The sequence below is a fragment of the Sciurus vulgaris genome, assembly GCF_902686455.1.
Source record: "Sciurus vulgaris genome assembly, chromosome: 1".
Taxonomy (NCBI): domain Eukaryota; kingdom Metazoa; phylum Chordata; class Mammalia; order Rodentia; family Sciuridae; genus Sciurus; species Sciurus vulgaris.
Window position 1 is genome coordinate 88,039,185 of NC_136461.1, and position 18,254 is coordinate 88,057,438.

An 18,254-nucleotide genomic window follows, 5' to 3' on the forward strand; every position below is an offset into this window, starting at 1 on the left:
AATGTTATTAACACGGGACTTTTAAAATTGCACTTATTGCATGAGATTGTTCTATTTGGAATTGTATCACGCTCAATCTAAATAGAAAAGCAAAATGTTTAGGAAAACCTAAACATTGCTATGTTGGTCATTATCAAATATGTAGTTTTCTAATAATCACATAGGGGTCTGAGTAGAAGAGGTCAGATGATCTCAAGCAGAAAGTCAGTGGAGCCGGCACCATTCTGGCACCAAGATCGCAATCACCTAATGTTTTATGCAGTTTTTAAAAACTGTATGACTTGAAAATGACCCTTCATTCGTGGAGCATACTTTACCCTAGATATTTTTGCCACTTTGAACATTCGAAATATAACAACTTAGAGAGAGATATAGACTGACAGGTCTGCAGTTCGTTCCTTCACGGTTGTGGTCACTTTGATACCAGGCTTGGCCACTGTTTTATTGGGCAGCACTCTTGCTTCTTTAGTAGGTAAATCACTCCATTACTCACTCCAGGTGCCATTCATGGTGATTACAGACTATTTACCACCATCGTTCCTACAAGAGGAAGCTTTCATTACGGGAACTTGAGTCTTTTATGAGTTTAAATGGATTTAAGACATCGGAATCAAAACTTCAGTGCAGTGAAGTTTCAGAATCCACAGAACTGGTTCACAGAAATTCGTATCACTTTTTCCCAAGGTCAGTGTTTTTAGATATCTTTAGGCAGCAAATAATTTCTGCATTTATTAGCTATGTAATCTATGATGCAAGTAATTCTCTTTCCAGTTAGGGATATTGTTCAGGGAGGTGGATGGACTATCTCCCATCTTTCTGGTGACTTCTTGGAGTATAGAATTCACCATTTTGTCCTTGTGTCCTCAAAAGGTTGTGATGGAGTATAACTTAATGCACATAGCCTTCTATTTTTAATAGGAATTCAGAAAATACTTAACTTGGAATTATATGGAATTGTTTTCTTTAGAAACCAGAACTATTTTTTTTTATTGTAAACAAATGGGATACATGTTGTTCGTCTGTTTGTACATGGGTTAAAGGCATACCATTTGTATAATCATAAATTTACATATGGTAATGTTGTTTGACTCATTCCATTATTTTTTCCCTTCCCCCCACCCCTCCCACCCTTCTTTTCCCTCTAAACAGTCCTTTCTTCCTCCATTCTTGACCCCCTCCCTAACCCTAACACTAACCCTAACACTTACTCCTCCCACCCTCCCGCTTATGTGTCATCATCCACTTATCAGCGAGATCATTTGTCCTTTAGTTTTTTGAGTTTGGCTTATCTCACTTAGCATGATGGTCTCCAATTTCATCCATTCGCCTTCAAATGCCATAATTTTATCGTTCTTTATCGCAGAGTAATATTCCATTGTATATATATATATATATACCACAGTTTCTTTATCCACTCATCAATTGAAGGACATGTAGGTTGGTTCCACAATCTGGCTATTGTGAATTGAGCAGCTATGAACATTGATGTGGCTGTATCTCTGTAGTATGCTGATTTTAAGTCCTTTGGGTATAGACCAAGGAGTGGGATAGCTGGGTCAAATAGTGGTTCCATTCCAAGTTTTCTAAGGAATCTCCACACTGCTTTCCAGAGTGGCTGCACTAATTTGCAGCCCCACCAGCAATATATGAGTGTACATTTTTCCCCACATCCTCTCCAACACCTGTTGTTTGTATTCTTGATAATCGCCATTCTAATTGGGGTGAGATGAAATCATAGTGTAGTTTTGATTTGCATTTTTCTTTTTACTAAAGATGGTGAACATTTTTTCATATATCTGTTGATTGCTTGTACATCTTCTTCTGTGAAGTGTCTATTTCCTTAGACCATTTGTTGATTGGATTATTTGTATTCTTGGTGTAGAGTTTTTTGAGTTCTTTATAGATTCTGGAAATTAGTGCTCTATCTGAAGTATGAGTGGCAAAGATTTTCTCCTACTCTGTAGGCTCTCTCTTCACATTACTGATAGTTTCCTTTGCTGAGAGAAAGCTTTTTAGTTTGAATCTATCCCAGTTGTTGAATCTTGCTTTTATCTTGTGCTTTGGGAGTCCTGTTAAGGAAGACTGATCCTAAGCAGACATGTTGAAGATTTGGACCTACTTTTTCTTCGATAATTTGCAGGGTCTCTGGTCTGATTCTGAGGTCCTTGATCCATTTTGAGTTGAGTTTTGTGCAGGGTGAGAGATATGGGTTTAGTTTCATTCTGTTGCATATGGTTTTCCAGTTTTCCCAGCACCATTTGTTGAAGAGGCTATCTTTTCTCCATTGCATATGTTTGGCCCCTTTGTCTAATATGAGAAAATTGTATTTATTTGGGTTTGTGTCCTTGTCCTCTATTCTGTACCATTGATCGACCTGTCTATTTTGGTACCAATACCATGCCATTTTTGTTACTATTGCTTTGTAGTAGAGTTGAAAATCTGATATTGCGATACTCCCTGCTTCGCTCTTTCTGATAAGGATTGCTTTAGCTATTCTGGGTTTCTTATTCTTCCAGATGAATTTCATAATTGCTTGCTGTATTTCTGTAAGGTACATCATTGGGATTTTAATTGGAATTGCATTGAATCTGTATAGCACTTTTGGTAGTATGGCCATTTTGACAATATTAATTCTTCCTATCCAAGAACATGGGAGATCTTTCCATCTTCAAAGGTTTTCTTTAATTTCTTTCTTTAGTGTTCTGTAGTTCTCATTGTAGAGGTCGTTCACTTCTTTTGTGAGATTGTTTCCCAAGTACTTTATTTTTTTTTGAGGCTATTGTGAATGGGGTAGTTTTCCTAACTTCTCTATCTGAAGATTCATTGCTTGTATGTAGAAAAGCATTGGATTTATGAGCCTTGATCTTGTAACCTGCACTTTACTGAATTCACTTATGAGTTCTTAAAGTTTTCTGGTGGAATTTCCTGGTTCCTCTAAGTATATAATCATATCATCAGCAAATAAGGATAGTTTGAGTTCTTCTTTTCCTATTCATATCCCTTTAATTTCCTTGGTTTGTCTAATTGCTCTGGCTAGAGATTCAAGGACTATGTTGAATAGAAGTGGTGAAAGAGGGCACCCCTGCCTTGTTCCAGTTGTTAGGGATAATACTTTCAGTTTTTTGCATTTAGAATGATATTGGCCATGGGCTTAGTATAGATGGCCTTTAGAATATTAAGGAATGTTCCCACTATTCCTATTTTTTCTAGTGTTTTGAGCATGAAGGGATGCTGTAATTTATTGAATACTTTTTCTGCATCTATTGAAATAATCATGTGATTCTTAACTTTAAATCTGTTGATATGGTGAATAACATTTATTGATTTCCGGATGTTCAACCAACCTTGCATCCCTGGGATAAAACACGCTTGATCTTTTAAATATATTTTTGTATGCGATTTGCTAAAATTTTGTTAAGAATTTTTGCGTCTATGTTCATTAAGGATATTGGTCTAAAATTTTCTTTCCTCCATGTGTCTCTGTCTGGTTTGGGTATAAGTGTGATATTGGCTTCATAGAATGAGTTCGGGAGGGTTCCCTCCTCTCTTATTTTATGGAATACTTTGAGAAGTATTGGAATGAGCTCTTCTTTAAAGGTTCTGTAGAACTCAGCTGAGAACCCATCTGGTCCCGGACTTTTCTTTGTTGGTAGGCTTTTGATGACCTCTTCTATTTCATTGCTTGAAATTGATTTATTTACATTGTGTATGTCCTCCTCGTTCAGTTTAGGTAATTCATATGTCTCTAGAAACTTGTTGATGTCTTCGAAGTTTTCTGTTTTGTTGGAGTATAGATTTTCAAAATAGCTTCTAATTATGTTTTGTATTTCACTCGTGTCTGTTGTGCTATTTCCTTGTTCATTCCGATTTTAGTAATTTGATTTTTCTCCCTCTTTCTCTTTGTTAGTGTGGCTAAGGGTTTATCAATTTTGTTTATTTTTTCAAAGAACCAACTATTTATTTTGTTAATTTTTTCGATTGTTTCTTTTGTTTCAATTGGGTTGATTTCGGCTCTGATTTTAACTATTTCCTGTCTTCTACTACATTTGGTGTTGGTCTGCTCTTCTTTTTCTACGGTTTTGAGCTGTAGTGTTAAGTCGTTTATTTGTTGATTTTTACTTCTTTTGTTGAATGTGCTTCATGAAATAAATCTTCCTCTAAGTACTGCTTTAATAGTGTCCCAAAGATTTTGATATGATATGTCTTTGTTCTCGTTTACTTCTAGGATTTTTTTTATTTCCCTCCTGATGTCTTCTGTTATCCATTCATCATGCAATAGTGTATTATTTAATCTCCAGGTATTGTAGAAGTTTCTGTTTTTTTATTCTGACATTTATTTCTAATTTCAATCCATTATGATCTGATAGAATACAAGGTAGCATCTCTATCTTCTTGTATTTGCTAATAGTAGCTTTGTGGCATAAAATATGGTCCATTTTAGAGAAGGATCCATGTGCTGCTGAGAAGAAAGTGTATTCATTCTTTGTTGGATACTATATTCTATATATGTCTGTTAAGTCTAAATTGTTAATTTTGTTATTGAGATCTATGGTTTCTTTATTCAATTTTTGTTTGGAAGATCTATCCAGTGGTGAGAGAGGCATGTTAAAATTGCCTAGTATTATTGTGTTGTGGTCTATTTGATTTCTGGAATTGAGAAGGATTTGTTTGATGTACACAGATGAGCCAATGTTTGGGGCATAGATATTCATGATTGTTATGTCTTGCTGATTTATGCTTCCCTTAAACAGTATGTAATGTCCTTCTTTATCCCTTCTGACTAGTTTTGGCTGAAAGTCCACATTATCTGATATGAGGATGGATACTCCACCTTTTTTGCTGTGTCCATGTGCATGGTATGTTTTTTCCCATCCTTTCGCCTTTAGTCTGTGGGTATCTCTTTCTATGAGATGAGTCTCTTGCAGGCAGCAAATTGTTGGAGTTTTCTTTTTCATCCAATCTGCCAGTCTATGTCTTTTGATTGATGAGTTCAGGCCATTAACATTCAGGTTTATTATTGTGATATGATTTGTATTCCCAGTCATTTGATCATTTTTGGTTTTTGACATGATTTGGTTTCTCCTTTGTTTGACTATTCCTTTAGGCTAGTTCCTCCCTTTGCTGATTTGCGTAGTTGTTTTTCATCTCTTCCTCATGGAATATTTTGCTGAGAATGTTCTGTAATGCCGGCTTTCTTTTTGTAAATTCTTTTAGCTTTCGTTTATCATGGAAGGATTTTATTTCATCCTCAAATCTGAAAGTAAGTTGCTGGGTGTAAGATTCTTGGTTGGCATCCGTTTTCTTTCAGGGCTTGGTAATTGTTTTTCCAGGCCCTTCTTGCTTTTAGGGTCTGGATTTGAAAAATCTGCTGATATTTTTCTTGGTTTCCCCCTGAATGTAATTTGATTCTTTTCTCTCACAGCCTTTAAAATTCTTTCTTTATTTTGTATGATAGGTATTTTCATAATAATGTACCTTGGTGTGGGTCCGTTGTAATTTTGTATATTTGGAGTCCGGTAAGCCTCTTGTGCCTGGTTTTCCATTTCTTTCTTCATATCTGGGAAATAATCTGATATTATTTCATTGAATAGATTGTTCATTTTTTAGTTTATTTCTCTAATCCTTCTTCATTCCCAATAATTCTTAAATTTGTTCTTTTCATGATATCCCATAATTCTTGTAGATTATGTTCATGATTTCTTACCATCTTCTCTGTTTGGTCAATTTTGTTTTCAAGATTAAATATTTTGTCTTCAATGTCTGAGGTTCTGTCTTCCAGGTGTTCTATCCTATTGGTTATGCTTTCTATGGAGTTTTTAACTTGGTTTATTGTTTCCTTCATTTCACAGATTTCTGTTCAGTTTTTTTTCAGTATCTCTAACTCTTTAATAAAATGATCTCTTGCTTCCCGTTTTGCTCTTTTAACTGTTGATTGGTGCAATCATTTAATGCCTGCATTTGCTCTTTCATCTCTTCCTTAAATGCCTGCATTTGCTCTTTCATCTCCTCATTTGCTTCCCTGATTGTTTTAATTATGTACATTCTGAACTCCTTTTCTGACATTTCTTCTGCTGTGCTGTCTTTGGTTTTATTGATACAGTATCTAGGTTTTTTTTTTGGGACATTTTCTTCCCTTGTCTTCTCATATTGGTCAGATATCAATGGGACTCTGAGATATTGCAGATTTCCTCTATTGGCTTATAGTGTCCCTGTAGATTTCCAGTATATCACCTCCCAGCCTTCAGTAGCCTGAAGGCTTGAAGGAACTTGATAAAGCAGTGCTTCTGAAGAAAGCTGCCCTTAGCCCGCTACTGGGTCCAGGACTGGGGACTTGTTCTGTGTGGAAATCCTCTCACTGTGTGGTCCTACTCCCAGAACCTGGCTATAGACAGGGCCTGCCCCCGCCTGAGGGAGCCAGGCTGCTCGGGGAAAGCCTCTCTCTATCCTGCCTTGGTCCCAGAAGCTGCCTGCATGCTGGGGCCCACCACTGGGTCCAGGACTTTGGTTTGGCTCTGTGCGGGAAAGCTCCACTGGGCGGGCCTGCTCCAAGGAGCAGGCTGTACATTACACCTGCTGTCGGAGATAGCAGGACTGCTTGGGGAAGTCTCTTGCTGCCCTGCCCTGGTCTGAGAAGCCGCCTGTGGGCCAGGGCTGCTGCTGGGTCTGGGGCTTAGAGTTGGTTCTGTGCGGAAAAGCTGTCAGTGGGTGGGCCTGCTCCGAGAAGCTGGCTGTGGATCAAGCCTGCTGCCAGAGAGAGCAGGGCTGCTTGGGGAAGTCTCTCGCTGCCCTGCCCTGCTCCAAGAAGCGGTCCTGGTCTCGGCCTGCCGCCCAGGCGGAGCTTCAACGGTGGGAGGGGCGGCTCTATGTTGGTCCTAGTCTCTCAATACCTCCCCTTCTTGAATTCTGAATTCTGGAGTGACAGGAGATGCAGTCACCCTCTAGTCCGCCATCTTGGAAGTCCCCGAGTCATTGTATTTTTGAAGTATGCATATAAAACTCTGTATTTGTGTCATTAACTTTACCATGTTTATATATTTATATTGAAAATTTTAATGGTGACTATTAAAATAGTTCTCTTGGAATGTCTTTGTACTTTAAGATATCAATAAAAAATAAAAATAAAAAAATATTCATTCCAATGGAAGACCCAGGGGAATGGAAAATATCAAAGGAAAAAGAGAGTAAATACAGAAATTTTAATATTAATAATATATTTGATCTAAACATATAAATTTGTAGATCACAAAAATAATGTACTCAGAAAAATAAAATATTGGTTATCTGTATAGAATAACCAATCTGAGTTTTTGATCTTCAAACTTCAGAACAGACTTACCTGAAAATTATCAAGAGCAATAAATATGCTGTGGAGGGACAGATATAACATAACATCATATCATAAGAGACTTCAGAGCAGATCTTTTCTGTCCAGAATGTCTGCAGTTCACAATACACAAAGAAACAAAAACTCTATCCTTTTCAATGGTGACATCAGTCTGTTTAATGTTAAGTTTTAACCTTTTTTTTTTTTTTAAATGCTGGGGATAGGACCCTCCATGCTAGGCAAGCACTCTGATCACGGAACCACATCCCTATTCCTGGACTCTTCTGTGTGCTTACATTTGTTATAATTAGTTTTTCAATAAGTCCCAAATAATACCATTTTGTCTATGGAATATGGGAACATGGTTTTCTTGATCAAATTGCTAGAGTAATACAGTAATGCTATCATTCTCTATATAATTTTCATACAATTACTGTTATGCTTTGTTTCTCCAATATTTTTCAATTTCCAGCTTTAAAATAACCCAGTTCCAAGGGAATGTCAGGCCATCTTACAGATGTCTACAAATCTTAGATTTACTTCAAATCTACTGGTTTCTCCCTGTTTCTAAACTACAGATATTCTTTATTCCATGTGCACTAAACCACTGGCATATGTCAAAAATTGCATTTTCCTTCAATTATCTCAAGTCACTTGAATCTTACCAAGTAAAAGGATCTAATTCCCTACTAGCTCATGTTCTCTTAAATTAGTTGGCGCTTCTTCATTAAATGGAAGATTTGTCTGTGAGAGTTTCATAAAGAAAAACTGTCATCCATGAAATATTTAATTCTCACTTGAATTATTAGTGAGGATAAAGGATAAAGTTAAGAAACTGTACAATTACAAGCAACAAAGGTTCAAATGAAATTAAATGTTAATGAGTCTGACCTTAATTGACTTTTACTCCCACTGCTAAACTCTTTAGTTAAATATATTATCACATCACTCCTTTTATGATGCATTAAAATCTGTATTATATTAAAGCATTTGTTATTTTGATACTTTAAAAAATATGTTTTGCTTCATATCATGGCATTGTTTATGTGTCAAGCACATTATCAAAAATGCTGCAGCTGTTTGTCACAATTCCTCAACCTAGGAATAACAGTTATTTAGCCGTCATATTCATAGAAATTGCCTTTTATAATGCAATATATTTTTATTTTAATATAAAATTGTGTTTGTACCTTTTGACAGGTTCGTAGTTCCACATTGGAACAGTCCATTTACATTGATTCAGAAGAGATCTTGTTGTCCTCAAGGGTCCCTGCGCTTCAGTGAATCCTTCACACCTCTGGTTTCATAACAGTGACCACAGTGATGGTTTGTGACTAACCATATGGGAGAGGGCAAGCAATTTTAGTGTTACAGGAGTAACACCTTTATCAAAGTAACACTATGACAGGCTAACTCAGTCCCAAAATACCATAACCCATGATAATAAGATCAAAGGATTCAAAATAGAAAGAACACATTCCACTGGTCAGAAGCACAAAATCTTCAGTTTGGTTCATCAAAGTGGGATGTGGGCTATTGAGATTTTTAATAGATTTCAAAGATGGCTATGGTTTAAGCAGAGTTATTCTAAACTGAAACTTCAACTTAACCTATTCTTCATAATACATAGGGTGCTTTGGTATCTGAGAAAGAGTTTCTTTGTTCATGATTTTTGTATTGCTGTTTACCAGATTTAGACCATTGCCAGGATTTTTCAGCACCTGGCACCATACCCTGCATGCAGGGCACATAGGGCATAAGTCATCAAAGCATCAAAATTTCATGGATATTTCACAATAGCTGTAAGACTGTGAATGTTCTCAGCTCAATTAATAAGTACTTGAGGTAATGAATATGCTAATTAGACTGATTTGACCATCATATATTGTATACATGTAAGTTTCATTCTCTACCCCATAAACATGTATGATTATTATGCCAGTTAAAATTCAAAATCCTGACTAGATAAATAATTTAACTATGCCTGAATAAATAAATCAATTTACTCAAATATGTCTAATTTGCCTAAGATGCAGTTTCCTTTTATACACATAACAGATGTGATCCCTAACTTATTAGAGAAAGAAATAATGTATGTAAGGAAATTGAATAAAACTGGAAGAAAAAATAGTATGTTTGGTCTGTGCAACTTGGCTAATAAGGCATCTATTCATATTACTTACTGGTCAAAATGCTCTCCAATAAATGAAATGATCCACTATAAAATTATTTTAAATATGCCCATAATGCATATTAGTACTATTCTCTTGTACTAAGTTTTGCATTTTGCTATTTGAACCTCAAAGTCCTATCACAGTCTTCTACATGGCATAACTTTTGTATGACCAAAAACATTGTTCCACTTGATGGAAAAATGTATTTTTGAAAACTGTGAACATCAAACAGCATTCTTGTTAGACTCTGACACTGCTTTGATATTGTTAAATTTTGGAGGAAACGAAAAATCAAAAACCTTTGAAACACTGAAATTCACTCCTAGATTAGAACATATATTCATTGTACCATAGGATGCAAGTGGCTACTTTGTCAGGAGTGCTGGCAAAATTCTCCTAGGGTGCAGTATCTAGTACCAAAGTTAACATTTTTTTTTTTTTCTGAAACATCATGAACTGTGTAATTACTAGAGATTAAATGTATTTTGGGGGGGATTATTTTATTTTTCTTTTGGGGAAGATCTAAAACTAGCATTGGCATACTTCATGACTAAAATTTTTAAACATTGATCTACAAATTAGGATTTCTCCTAAATATTGTTTAAAAAATAATGCTGTTACTCCCACAAATAACCTTCAATTTCATGCTGTCTCTTAACAGAAATTATTCAGCATCTATTGCATTTTTAACTACAAGTAAAATGATTATGCTTCAGTTGACTCTTATGTATGCAATTTTAATTTAAGAATAATATCTTAAATGAAGCCAATTTTACTTAGTTCAATGGCAGTGTGATGACTCTAAATGAGGAACTATATTCTAATTTTCAAAAATTTTAGTAACAGATGACATTTAACCAAAAAAATCCATAACATCAGAACTAGTTTTCCATGAAGTTAATATTTATTATAATATAAATAATCATGAAGAATGTCACACGTTGCATTTTCTCTATCAAAATGCCTAAAATAACAATAAGGAAGAGAAATTCTAGATTCAATTTATTTCAAAACTTGTTCTCACTTTTGAAATTTATTATTTTTTGTTAAATCCAAGTTACATAGATGACATTTTCAGGTATTAAATTTTAAAATATAATTGAAATTAATGTGTATTTAAAGGTGAATATAATTTTGAAAATACATACAATTGAATTAGTAACTGATCACTTTTACTTCCTAATTTTCTGGTAGTAAACAGCCACAGACTGGACGCAATATTATCAAGAGTCCTTTGTTCACAAGAATGATAATGCTTAGACTGCAAAAGTGAAAGATTTAGGCTGGGATTGTAGATCAGTGGTAGAGCACTTGTCTAGCATATGTGAGGCACTGGGTTTGATTTTCTGCACCACATAAAAATAAATGAATAAAATAAAGGTCTATTAACATCTAAAAATATTTTTAAAACGTGAAAGTTTCCACCTTCCATAGTTATAATGTTGCTCAGGTGAAAATAAAATGTTGCTTATGTGAAAATATAATTCAATTATGAGTCAACCATTCCCTGAGCATGCATGAGGAGTTATCAGTGGTGAAGGCTGTTGACAACATGCTTTATTTGATTGATTGAAGATGGAAAAGAAAAAAGAAGAAAAAAGTTCTTATCCTCATTCCTATTACTGACTTTCAAATTATATTCCTAAAAAATATTATGATAAAAACAGAAACAGAATGGAATTTAAGGTTTAAGTACATAGAACCTGACCCTTTATCATAAATGTTCTAGTTTGCTCTCCAGGCAAAGAGAAAACTTACATTTACCTTCAAATCCCCATTTGAAATTAGGTACATCTACTCATTTTAATCTTTCTGAAGAAGTGAAAGTGGAAACACATTAGTCACTTTTGCAAGGAAGCTTTAAAAAAGCAAAACAATTCATCGCATTGTTTTCTACTTCATTCATTGTGAAAGATTGGGCCAAAAAGAAACCTCAGTCTTTAGTCTTATGTCTTTTTCTCCCACCATAATTAGAAATTTACTATGAATGTGACACCATCCAGCTGAGTTAATTTGGCACGGGAGACAAATGAGTAGCGAGGCTCTTGAATTTGGAATGGTTTATTGATGAATCAGCAAACCCGGGAACCTCAAACCTGGAACCTCCAACCTTGAACCTGGGGCCTCGAACCTTGAACCTTGAACCCTGGCGCTTGAGGAGAGCCGGCTTATATCCCCCCCAGGAGGTGAAGGGTAGGGCTGATGCCAATTATGCAAAGATTAGGCAAGGAGCTAGCTGCCCAATCATGGTAAAGGTCAAAACGAGCAGGCATGATCAGGAGCACTTGGGAACATCTGTGCACGTTGTGTGCATGGACTTAATTTGATACGGCCAATGACAAATCACCTGGGTGTGCTTATGTTAATCAACCTTCTCACCTCAGATGTGATCAAAGCAACCGCTGGCTGGCTGCCAGGCGCCATCCCTGCACAGTCCACATGGCATAGCCCCCAACATCTCCCCCTTCCTTATATGAAACGGAAAGGAAGCTGGCAGGGATCGTGTCTGTCTTAGGTCCCGGGAATTAACATCCTGTCCTTACCCATCATCAAAGGATACCAAAGCAGGGTTGGCCCTTCTGTCTTAGGTTGGTACAGCGTTTTCCTGTGGTTACCCGTCTTTGACTTCTGATCCAGCATACTAAGCCATATACTGGGAGATTATCCCGCTTCAAGGGCGGCCTTGGCCTATTTTATTATCACATTATGAGCCTGTTGACTGGCTTTGAAGCGTTTGTAGATGTAGAATAGAATTAACACAAGCATACCCAAGCTTATTAGTGTGGGACTTAAGAGTCCCCCAAATTTGGTGCCAAATTGTGTTAGTTTATCTAATGCTCCCGTGATAAGCCTTCCCGGTTTGACCTCCACCTTAGTGGCATTCATGGCGAGGATCTGCCGTCAAAGACTTGTTACAGCTGGTCGAATCCATCTGTCCATTGTTGTGTGATCTGCGAAAATAACTTGTCTACAGAAGTTCTCATTAGAAGTCATAAAATGGAAAGGGAGAGTTAGGCACACAGGAGTATATGAAAAAGTAATTGTTTCACTCTCTATACATATTTCAGTATTAACACCATTAACCTTTTGATCAGTGCACTTTCCTTTACTTATAGACCCTCCTTTTACAAAAGTCAGGGGCTTATATCCATACATGCCTTAGGCCCGCATAAGGACCAAATGGATATTATTAATAGCTTTGGGCATATAACCAGCGACATTTGTATTGGAGTTGTTTTCTTCATTTAAGGTAATATCTGTCAAAGTACGATTGATCAACTGCACACAAGGTGTGCCACTGCCAAAGGCGAGGCATAATGCATTCTCTAGTGATAAATTCAGGGCAAACTTGGAGACCAATGGTGGTGTGTACCTAAGGGTAACTTGCCAGTAGATTAATTAGTGGAAAAGAACTGAGGAAAGATTGCACCACCTTGAGAGACTGGAACCAGTCAAGGCAGTACACTGACTATTGTCCAGAACTGTTCACCCTGGACGAAACTCACCACCATCATCAGTAGCAGCAGGTTACCCAGAGGGCTTGGCTGCATCTTGCCGAACCGTCTTAACTGCTCGGACTAGCCTTTCTGGAATCCAAATTGGCATCTGCTCTTCATGTGGAAATACACACACATGCCCTCTTCCCCACATCAAGACTGGGGAAGGTTCTTTCCATTCTCCTGTTACAACATCTTTCCATAAAGCTTGTGGCTTTATGTCAGTGTCAACTGCAGCATGTCGATCCGCTGCTGATTTTCCTGATTTATCCAAATTCAAAAAAATTTAGGGTAAAAAGGGCTATTGATAATCTGTTCTTAGGTGGATATGACTCCCCTATTCCCCCTTTTTGTTTTATTAATAAGGTCTTAATGATTAGATGAGCTCTTTCGATAATTCCTTGTCCCTGGGGGTTATAAGGAATACCTGTGACATGATATATATATATATATATGTAGAACAAAACTGTTTAAAGGTTAAGGATGTATAGCCTGGACCATTGTCTGTTTTTATTGTTTTTGGAATGCCCAGATTAGTAAAGGTATATAGGCAGTGATTTACAATATCTTGTTTTTTCACCTGACTGTAAGGAGGCCATAATAAATCCTGAATAAGTATCTATGGACACATGCATGTATCTAATCTTTCCAAATTCTGGGATATGAGTAACAGCCATTTGCCATATATGATTGGCTTGTAATCCTGTAGGGTTAACACCATTTTGAGGTACTGGGAGATAAGTGACACAACGTTGACAATTTTTGACAATAGTTCTAGCTTGTTCCTTAGTTAATCTAAAACGTTTTTGAAGAGTGTTAGTGTTAACATGGAAGTTTTTATGAAAATTTTCTGCTTCTAAGAATGTGGAAAAAATATGTACGTCTCTAGTAGCTAAGTCTGCTAAAGCATTACCCATACTGAGAGGTCCTGGTAACCCAGTATGAACCCTAATATGTCCAACAAAAAATGGCTCCTTACGGTTCCAAATTAACTTTTGAATTGTAGATAATGAGGAATGAATGGTAGATGCTGAGGATATTTTTGGTACAAATTCTATGATATTCAGAGCATTGACTATATATATTTGCTGTCAGAGAACAGATTAAATGGCTGATTTGGGAACATTTGGAAAATTTGACAAATGGCTAGAAGCTCTATGTTCTGGGCAGACTGTGAAGGATAAAGAAAAGTAAATGTCTCTGTTGGCATGACTATAGCAGCTGTTCCATTACTGGACCCATCAGAAAAGCCATTTGGTATGGGATCTTTTCTAGTGACCTCAGGAAATATGAATGGGTGTCTGACGAACATTTGGATCATCGGGTCCCCAGGATAGTGGTTATTAAAATTTGGATTATAATTACATATAATGGTAGCCCATACTTCTGATTCTTGTACGAGTTCAATTATAGTTTCTGGTTTATAAGGAGTGATAATGTTTTTTGGAACAATGCCAAAAATTCCTATAGCATTAATTATTGCCTTTTTTATTAACTTTCCCACTGATTCTGGATAACTCACTAGAGTTATCTTTTGGCTATAGTGAAGATGGATCCAATAAGTAGGTCCTGTTGCCAGAACACTCCTGTAGGACTTCCTATGGTGGCTATGATTATCAGCAATATAGGCTTAGTCATATCTACCCAATCTAAATGTGCCTTAGTAATGGCATCTTCTACCTTACACAATGCTTTTCTAGATTCTGTGGTAATTTTCTGGGGTGAGGCGGGATCACCACTTCCCTTAAGAATATCAAATAATGGTCCAAGGTATTCAGTTGTTAATTTTAAGTATGGTCTTACCCAGTTTATATCTCCCAAAAGTTTCTGGAAATCATTTAATGTTTTTAATCTATCCATCCTAAAGGTAACCTTTTGGGGTCGTATTAAGGTTTTGTCAATAATGGCACCAAGGTAGGTAATGGGGCAAGAACTCTGTAATTTATCCTCTGCTATCTCTAGTCCGAATCGAAGAAGATTTTTGATCAGCTGATCACATACTCTGAAAAGTTTGTCTTGATCAGGATGAGCTAATAAGACATCATCCATATAACGATAGATCTTTAGGTCTTTATCAGGTTTTCTAATAGGTTGTAAAGCTTTGTCTACACAGACCTGACACATAGTGGGGCTGTTGGCCATGCCTTGTGGCAATACTGTCCATTCATATCTTTGATCAGGTCCTTCTTGGTTAGTAGCTGGTACAGTAAAAGCAAATCTGCAGGTATCTTCTTTATGAAGTGGTATAGAAAAGAAGCAATCTTTTATGTCTAAAACTATAATTCTCCAATCCTTCAGAATAGCAGACAATTGAGGGAGGCCGGATTGAGCTGCTCCCATTACTACCATTTGATTATTAATTGCTCTAAGATCTTGGAGGAGTCGCCACTTTCCTGATTTGTTTTTAATTATAAAGATAGGTGTATTGAAAGGAGACGTGGTAGGTTGTAGATGGCCTAAGGCCAGTTGTTGTCTTACTATCTGGCTGCTTGTAACTTTTGAACATTGAGGGGCCACTGAGGTATCCAAACAGCCTTTTGTGATTTCCATATAATTTTTATTGGCTCAGTGGCCCCCTCTGAAAACCCAGTCCCTCTTTATTACTTCTCCTCATAGCTTGGATGGATTCAGTTATTCCCTGTGAATGTGCTCCCAGTCCTTTTCCAGGTATAGATCCCTGGTTGACCATAATATTACAAGCTGTCGGGTTAATATGCGTATGTTCATTAGTCAACTTGATCTGTAATTGTCTTAATATGTCTCTCCCCCATAAATTAGCAGGTAAATCTCTTAAGACATAGGGTTGGAAAGTACCGTAATTTCCTTCTGTATCTGTCCATTTCAATAACTGTGCACTCTGGGGTGGGTTTGAGGCAACCCCCAAACCTTGTAAGGTCTGGTCAGCCTTTCGAAGAGGCCAATCTTTTGGCCATTGGTTCAATGTTATGATACTAAGATCAGTTCTAGTGTCTAATAACCCATTAAATTCCTTGTCATTTATTCTTATAGTATACATGGGGTGAGTGTTTAGATCTAAGGCAAGCATGGTCATAGGTTCCCCTGTGGATCCAAACCCCGATTTATTTCTTTTATTCTTTTTTGCTAAATATTTGTCACATTCACTGGGCATCACCAGTATTTGTGCTATTTTATCCCCCTGATTTATAACAGAAATACCTTTTGGGGAACTGACCATTATTTTTATCTCTCCCTCGTAATCTGGATCAATTACTCCCGGTGTTATATGGAGTCCTCTTAGGGCAGCAGAACTGTGCCCTAATAGTAAACCTACTAGTCCTGATTTAAGAGGCCCATAGATACCCGTAGGTATTAATTGAACCCCCATTTCTGGAGTTAGTACTACTCTGGTAGCAGCACAGAGGTCCAATCCTGTGCTTCCTGTTGTATGTCTGATGAGGGAATTAATGGATAATGGGTTCGAGGAATCACTCTGATGGGATCCGCCACTGGCGGATCAGGGCTCCAAATATTTGTGGGGCCCGAGCCCAAGGGCCCCTCACCTTGTTTTTTTGGGAATGGTTTTCCTTTAATGTCAATTACAAATTTACACTCACTTGCCCAATGTTTTCCTTTTTTACATTTTGGACATATTCCGGGTATTTTTTTGCAGGTACTATGACTTGGGTTTGGACAGTCCCTTTTAAAATGTCTTGGCTGTCCACATGAAAAACAGCTTCTGGGTTTGGCCCTCATAGCTTGAGCTACTCCTTGAGTGACAGCAGCTGCTAGTACTTGACCCTGTATAGCTGACTCATTAATATCTCTGCATATTTTTAAATAGGTATTGAGATCCTTATTTTTCCATGGCCTAATTGCTTCCCTGCACCATTTATCAGCTTGTTCATATGCTGTTTTATTAAAGGCATTGCTTGTTGTGAATCCCCAAACACTCTGCCTGCTGTTTGTAACAGACGGTTTACAAACTCTGCATATGGTTCATTTGAGCCCTGTATAACCTTGGATAATTGCCCTTGCAAGTCCCCATGACCTTGCAATGTTTTCCACGCTCTAACAGCGGCGGTAGCTATCTGAAGATAGACCGCTGGATCATACGTAATTTGTTGCTGTTGTTCAGCATATGGTCCTTGTCCCAGCAACATATCTAGGTTTTGTTGATGGTAAACTGCAACTATGTTTCTACAAGCTGTCTCTGCAAAGAGCTCTTGGTTACTTTCCACATTAATATTGTCCACCATACAAAACTGCTCAACATATACTCGCCCAATCACCAGGAGTCAAATTAAGTGTTGTGATGGATTCCACCATACTCACAGTAAATGGAGCTTGGGGCCCATAAATAGTGACTGCCTCTTTAATATTTTTTACTGTTTTAAATTCTAGGACCTGATGAAATCGCTGCCCCTGACTGTCCGCCAAGACTGGGCAGGACAGTCTTAATGGGTCTTCCACAGGGTCCCAGTGATCCCCGGTATCACTTGGGACTCCACCACAACAAGGTCGACAAGAGTGCCCACAAAATATTGGGTCCTCCCACCTTTTATCATAAGGGGGAGTTGAGGGGTAATTATCTCATGATTTTTCCTGCCTTTTAGCAACTCGCCTATTTTCTAGTTCCTCCCCAGTATCTCCTTCCTCCTCAGAACCTCCTCCCTGTTTTTGGCTACTCCAGCTAACTTCCTCCTCAATCTCTTCTAGCACTTTTTCTCCTTCTTGTAATATATTTTTTATGCCTCCTTTTTGAATTATCCCTTCAGATTGATTTTGTGATATTTCCGAACCCATCTTTTACTAATAAATAAATTTCATACAGGACAAACAAAGACCACACTAACAGTAGTAAAAACACACAAACAACACTAAATACATGCACTCTGGAGCTCCTTTATATTTTATCACCTGGCCAGCTATCCTGAGTGCCTAACTGCGTTAGAGAGACAGGGCCTCAGCTTACCTGAGTACCTAGCTGCCCTAGGGACAGGGGTTAACTGCCCTAGAGACAGGTCTCAGCTTACCTGAGCACCTAACTGCCCCAGAGACAGGGGCTCAGCTTTCCTGTCCAGCTATCCTGAGCACCTAACTGCCTCAGAGAGACAGGCCTGCAGCTTACCTCCATACTCACCATTTGAGTTCTCAGGAGGGGAGACGAACTCAGAATGCCCCATACGGGCCACCATTTGACGCCGTCCAGCAGAGTCAATTTGGCGTGAGAGACAAAAGAGTAGCGAGGCTCTTGAATTCGGAACGGTTTATTGGTGAATCAGCAAACCCGGGAACTGG

The 18,254-nt window shown here is 37.6% G+C and overlaps 1 protein-coding gene across 1 annotated transcript in view; it reads left to right on the forward strand.

Moving 5' to 3' along the window:
- Window positions 1–18,254, forward strand: part of LOC306639399 (uncharacterized protein) — an 829,262-nt gene that overhangs the window by 398,137 nt on the left and 412,871 nt on the right. The window lies entirely within an intron of this gene.